Here is a 7288-nt window from a genome sequence, read left to right as displayed (position 1 = left end):
CAGTTACTGTTCCACCGTTTTTTGTCCTCCTCCATTCTTTAGGTTGTTTCTTTATTGTTCATTTCCTTTGCTGTTCAGAAGTGTTTTGGGCTTGATATGATAGCAGTTGTTGATTCTTTGTACTATTTCTTGTGATATTGGAGTTCTGTTCAAAAAGTCTTTGCCCGTGCCTGTGACTTCAAGAGTCTTACTATATTATCTTTCAGAAGATTGTTTCTGTTCTCACATTTAGAACTTCAATGCATTTTGATTTTAGTTTAGTACACGTTAGAAAATATGAATCTAGATTCAATCTTCTGCATGGTGATAGCCAATTTTCCCAGTACCATTTATTTAAAATGTTATCTTTCCTCTAGTGCATATATGCTCTTCTTGTCTTCCAGTCCTTGCACAGGCTGGCTCATAGAAAGGTGTAGTTTGGCTTTTTGATAATCTTCCCATTATAGTTCTCTTACTTGTTTGGATCTGTTTCTAGTTTTGGAATCAACATAATGGTAACTTCCAAGAACAAATTTAGGATCACTCTTTTGCTTTCAATTTTGTTAAAGAGCTTAACAATCATTGGTTTTAGATCTTCCCTGAAGTTCTTGTAGAATTCATCAGTGAATCTATCCAGATCTAGTCTTTCTTAAATTGAAGTATGTTTTTTAATGTTTCAATTTTATTGCCTGTTATTCAGAGTATTTATCTCTTTTTGGTTTAGTTTTGGTTGTTCAGATGAGTGTACAAATCTGTCCATTTCTTTTGAATTCTCCAATTTTTGGCATACACATTTGTGAAGTGATTGCTAATACTCATCTAAATTTTGGCAGTGTCCATTATGATTTCATTTTTTTTCATTTCTGATTGCACTGATCCTTGTCTCTCCTGTTTTTGGTAAGATTAGGAAAGGGTTTGTCTATGTTGTTTATTCTTTTGAAGAAGTAGTTCTTCACTTACTCTTTGTATTTTATAATCTTGATTTCACTGATTTCTACTCTGATCATGTTTCTTTCCTTGCACTAGCTTTGGATTTTTAAAGCATGATATTAATTTATTTTTAATTATTTTTGGTACACTTTACATATACATAATTGATCTCACTAATCAGTGGGAACTCGTATTTTTACAATATACCTTGATTCTACTTTTCTCCCAAATCCTCTCCCCTCCCTTCGATCCCTCTTCCTCTCCTTATTTACAAATTTTTTTTCCATTTTTCCTTGTATTCTCTTCTTTTCCTTTTCCATTCCTTCCCTCTACCTTCCCACCTTCCTGGTTCCCTTTCCATTTGAATATTATCTTCCTATTTCCTGATATCTATTGTACATTTTTGTCCTTATTTAGCCTTTCAGTTTCTTGCAAAGACAAACAATGCAATATTTGTGTGTCTAATTCATTTCACTTACTAGTACAGTCTCAAGTTGCAACCATTTACCTACAAACATGTCAAGTTTACCCTCCTTTATGGCAGAGTAGTACTCTATTGTATTAAAATCCGAAACTACATCTTCTTTATCCATTCATTGTATTGATTGGCATTTTGGCTGTTTAGATTTAGCTATTACAAAATGTGCTGGTATAGTGTCTGCCTTGCAAGTGAGTGGTTGTGAGTTCGATCCCCAGTACCGATAAAAAAAGAAAAAAGACAAAAAAAAAAAAAAAAAAAAGAAAAGTATGAATACATTGCTGTGGTATTATGCTTTTAATTCCTTCGGGAAGGTGCCAAGAAGGGGAAGTGCTGAGTCAAATGGTCACCTTCTTTAGACTTGCTGACAATTTTTAAAATTTGACTAAATATCTTGTTGTTTGTATCTTCTATAATCATGCCAGTTGGCTTATTGAACTGTTTTCTTATCTCCTCTGATAACATTTTGAATAATTTGTTAAGAGGTATTTGATTTTTCTCCCCTTTGATGCCTCCCTGATCAGTTTGGAAGGAGTTAAAAGTTTTTGGATACATCTTGTTAGCTTCTGTTCTCATGTTTCTATTTTTGCTGCTTCATTTCCTGTTAAGGTTTATGGATTTACTGTAGCATAAAGTTTCTTTTTCTAGTATGGCGACCTGTTTGTTAATATCAACTTTTCAGTGGTGCCCTCTGAGTGTGGATAACTACGCACCTTTGCTTATGTCCCAGGATTGAATCAACTCAATTTGTTTGATATGGGAAAGTTGCAGCATATTTATCTCAGTACCCAGTTCTTCAAGAATAGTCCACAGTATTGTTAATGATGCCTAGGCAATCTAGATATTGACATCTAAAGAAAACCAATTAGCAATAAAAACTGTGCCACTCTAGTAATAAAATCAGCATCTAGCTCTAGTAATAAAATCAGCATCTATTATAACACTACAAAGTGAATATTGACAAACATTAAAGGATCAATAATCTTCCCCCTTGTCCACAGAAAAGTGATGTATACTTATAGTATGAATGCTAAGACAAATCAAAGATTGACTTATTGACCTACAGTAAATATCTACTAAGTGAAGTAACTTTACCTCTACTACCAATAACACAATATTCAAAAAGAATACTGTAAAATTTACTATTTATCCAGAGATTCATAAAGCTTAGTAGTTATACCAGTAAAGGTGGCAAGCAAAGGAAATCAGAGGGAAAAAAAGGAAAATTTGAAAAATTAATTGATGGGATGAGAACGAGGAGAGAAAATAAGATAGGGGTTCCTATTAAGGAGTAAAAGGAAATTAATAGTGGTAGAGAAATAATGATAGAGAACAGTCATTGAAAAGAATGAATAAGGAAAAAGAAGAAAAAAGATAAACAGAAAAACAGGCAATAAAAGAAGGAAATGTTATAGCTTTATGTCTAAATGTCTTCCCAAAGTCTCATACAGTTATAGATGGGGCTTCTTCAGAGGTGAATAAATCCAGTGTGTTTGATTGACTCACGGGGTAATGCTAAGATAAGGGGGCTAAGGCTAAAGTAAATGATTACTAAATCAGCACAATAATTGATTTGGCAACCCCTAACCTCAGTAACATAAATAAGCCTTTCTTTCTTTAAGTGCTAGATAATTATCTCAGCAATGAGAAAAAGTAAATAAGACAGAATTTGGTACCAGTTGTGGTGTTGTTGTTGTGGCTGTACCTGACCCTGTGGTTTAGGAACCTTTGGAGCTGGCTTGTAGAAAGAGAGTTAAAAGAGGTTTAAAGATTCCAGCTGAAAAAAGTAAAGTGAGAATGCCTTAGGCTACAGTTGATGGGAGATTCTGAGCAGAGCCAAGAAGACCAAAATATTTTTTTTTAAAAACTGCTGATAAAAGCTAGGTTCAAAAGGTTTCTGCTAAGAAGAAAGACTGCGTTGGCTGTTGGCCTCCAGAGAATGTATGTTATGGCTTGGCAAAAAGTTTGTATGCATTTTACTCAACAGACTTTCCTTGAGACTGAGATTAAAGGTAGCAGACTAATTAATCTTGTAGAAAAAATTTCAAGGCAGTCTAATGTTGAGGAGGAGGTATGGCTACTCTTGAGGGCTTTAGCCAGATTTGTGTTGAGAACTAAGAACAAAGAGCCCAGCATAATTCTTTAAAGCAGAACACTTTAAAGCAGAATGCTTTAAAACATTATGAATTTGGCCAAAAGCTAGCTCCAGTAACATTACAGCTTGCAAAGATAAAACAGAGCAGAAATTTATTGCATAAACAAAGAAACAAAAACTAGAAATAAAATTCCAACTATTTTTAAGAAAACAGCAAAAAGGAGACCTTGAGACATCACAAGAACTAACAAGATTCCAGCATTTTCAGCCTCTGAGTTGCAAAGGCAAAAGACTTGGCTTTGAAAAAAGAACCCCAGGGTACCATGTTCCACAATGACAGCAACCTAAAACACTTGGTCCTTAAGATTGGGTTCAGAGTTCTCAGAGATCCAGGGATTCAACAACCATATCTGAGAGAAAAAAGCAGTACTATGGCTCTAGGTCACAGCAGACCTTGGCATCATACAGATGGTGCTGGTTTTAGATGTATGCAAAATGCAAGAGTTGTGGGGTCAGAAAAGTTTCCATCCAGATTTCAGAGAAGACTTTGTAGGTTAGGCAGTGCGCCCCTGGGAAAGCAGTGTGTAAAGCCAAAGGTGAAGTAGAGAGCCCAGAAGTTTAGAAAGGCCAGTAATGTAGAATGTTTAATTTTTAAAAATCTGCAAAGAGAAAACAGATGAGAGTTAAAATCACTGGCAGTGTCATAGGAGCAGATCCATGTAAACCCTTCAGAGTTCACAACCACAGATTGCCAGGGATGCTGCACATAGGTCTATAAGACCTAATATTTGCCCTTCTGGATTTTAGACTTGTTTTGTTTTCATTGCATTCTCTCCCCCCTCTTCATAACTTTAAAATAAAATATCTATGTTGTGCCATTAAATGTTAAAAGTGTTTAACCTTTTCATTTACACAGGAGCTCATGATTGAGAGTTTGCCTTATATTTCTGAGGAGATTTTGAACTTAGATATTTCAGCAATGCTGAAACTGTTAAGACTTTGACAACTCTTAGAGTTAGAGTAAATGCTTTTGATATAAAGAGCTGTGCATGGGTCTTTGGGAGACAAAGGGCAGAAAGTTACAGCTTGTATGATGTTCCCCTAAAGCCTCACGCAGTCATAGGGTGGGGCTTTTCACAGGTGGCTAAAGCTAGTGTGTGTGATTGATTCATGGTACAATGCTAGAATCAAAAAGGCTAAGATTAAGGGTGAATGCTTACTAAATCAGTCCATTAATAGGTTTGTTTCCCTAATCCCAGTAGCCAAATACAATATAAGAAATAAAAAGAGGTTTTTTTTTTCCTCTCTTGCTTGTTTTGTTATCTTCTGCCCATCATGACCTCTTGTTCTTCTCCAATGCCTGTCTGCAAGCCACCTTCCTTGGAGCTTTTAGCTTTAGGCTAAAACCTCTACAAACTGTGAGCCAAATAAACCTTTTCTCTTTTTAACTTTGGGCATTGGGTTTTGTCTTGGTAACAAGGAAAAAGTAACTAAAATAAGAAGGAAGAGGAAAAAGTTGGAAGAAAGAAGATAAAGGCAAAAAGAAGAGAAAGAAGAGGGAAAATCCCAAACCCTGAAATAAAACAGTGAAGCAAAAATAAAGCAATTCAAAATAGGATAATCAAAAAAAAGTTGAAGGGCTGGTGTTTTAGCTCAGCAGTGTAAATACCTGCTTGGCAAGCATGAGATTGTGAGTTCAATCCGGTACAAAAAAAAATAGAATAAAAAATTCTTGTGTTACTTAGTGAGTAGTGTCTTTCCACATTCTGCAGTCTTGGGATCCAGCTAGCACAATTATGCCTAGTTTTAGGGACTACTGGTCTTTGATATGCCTCCTTTGCACTTGAGTCCCGTCTGTTCATTCCAAGGCTGATGTTATTGTTCAAGTCATGGTGTGTCCTTGTTCCTTTTGGTAGTCGGAGAACACATTCAGCTCTCTATCCTTTGCTGGGTATAGTTTACAAGGCAAGAGTTCAAGAGGGTTGTTGGGGTTAGCATTAATAGTGCTGAGTCTGGTTGTTCCCTATTTTCCCCCAAATATTGTCTTTGTCAAGGAGTGTGTTGATTGGTTAGTCTTTGCCTCTGCTGTGTCTTGCTATGCTCCCCTTGGCTTGAGTACCACTTCTCTAATTGTAGGTCTGCCCTCTCACGTGGAGGTGGAGTTCCATTCCTCTGGTATGGGTCTGTTCCCTCACATGTGGGGAGCACCTCTCATCTGTTCTCTTATGTAGGGACGGGGCAGCTCTGCAGGTTTGCTCTCTTACCTGGGGATGGCATGCTGCTCCTTTAACACTGGTCTGTTCTCTCACATGACACTGCATCATTAAGTGTCTGATCTCTAATGTGAGAGTAAAGTATCACTCCTCTAGATGAAAGTCTGCTCTCAAGCATCAGGGCATCATCACTCCTGGTCTGTTCTCTCACATGGGGAATGTGCTGCATGGGTAGCACTCCTCCATCACAAGTCTGCTCTCTCCTATGTGTTTTGATGGAGAAGTTGACATCACTTAATTTCAAAGTTTTTAAGAAAAATACCACTTATCCCTATCATCATATATTTTTCTGTTACTGATTCTGTTATATTTCCCTTTTGTTTAACGGCTTATCCTACTTGATGTATTCATTCCTTCAGACTTTTTATTTTTTGCATTTTTGAACTCATTGTCTCTGTCTAGGACATTCTCAAAAGTATTTTGGAATTGTGGCCATGAAATTTTTAAGGTAGTCTTTTTATGGAGAGGTTTATCTCTATGAATTTTGAAAGACAGGTTTGAGGATCTTTTAATCTGGTTTGAAATATGCTTTCCTTTAGGACTTGAAACACTTTCCTCCAAGTTCCTTGGACTTTAATGTTTGTGTTAAGAAGACTGTTATAATCTTACTGATTTTACCTTTATAGGTGATTTCTTGATTTTTTCTGACAGCTTTTAATATTCCATTCTTCTGTTGTATTTCTGGAATTTTGCCTGTGATATATCTAGTCACAATTATTTGAGGTTTTGTATCCCTCACCTTTGTATTGTATTGTTTCCTACATTTGGAAAGTTTTCTGAAAACAAATATTTCTGTTCCACGTGCTCTTTCCTTTGGCTTTTCTCTAACTCCAACTAATCATGTGTTAGTCTTCTTTGTGTCATATAGTATCTGCTGGATCAATTTTCCTTGCTCTTTTTCTCTTAAAATATCTGTGAGTATATTGTCTCATGCATCAGATCTGTCTTCTAGGTAGGACACTCTGCTTACACTGGTCACTTTTGTTGGTCAGAATAGAATAGAATAGAATAGAATTCATTATCTCTGGGATTTCTGTTTGACACCTTTTTGTAGACACTATTTCTTCTCAAAATTTGTCACTCATGTTTTGAATGGTTTTGTTAGCTCTTATAATTTTTTATCTGGCACTTTAAATGTATAGATAAGGTTTTTAAAAATTAATTCCACTGTCTTTTTGGTGTATGACCTTTGACCTTACTGAGTTGCTTTGGTTCCTCTGGATTATTTTGTATAATTCAGCCATTTGGTATTTGATTTCCTTTTGTTCAGTGCCTTTTCTGCTTTGGGAAAGTCGAGTTTTTGGAGGCATTTTTAATCAGGTGCCAAACCTATGGCACACGTGCTACAGCAGGCACACAAGAGCACATGAGCAAATTCACCATAGCAGCTGACCATCAGATAACAGTTGTTTTTGTTAAACTAAAACCTCAATATTCAGGTCTAATTGCAGTGTTGTCATTTCATGATAAATAATTGAGTTTTAGGTTGCTGTTTAGGCACTCACTCTCTGAAACATTTGGCATGACAAACTC

This window comes from Cavia porcellus, unplaced genomic scaffold, assembly GCF_034190915.1.
Source record: "Cavia porcellus strain 051 isolate PalLab524CR breed Dunkin Hartley unplaced genomic scaffold, mCavPor4.1 scaffold_3, whole genome shotgun sequence".
NCBI classification, from domain to species: domain Eukaryota; kingdom Metazoa; phylum Chordata; class Mammalia; order Rodentia; family Caviidae; genus Cavia; species Cavia porcellus.
The sequence above is the reverse complement of the archived record's forward strand: the minus strand, read 5'-3'. Positions refer to the sequence as shown.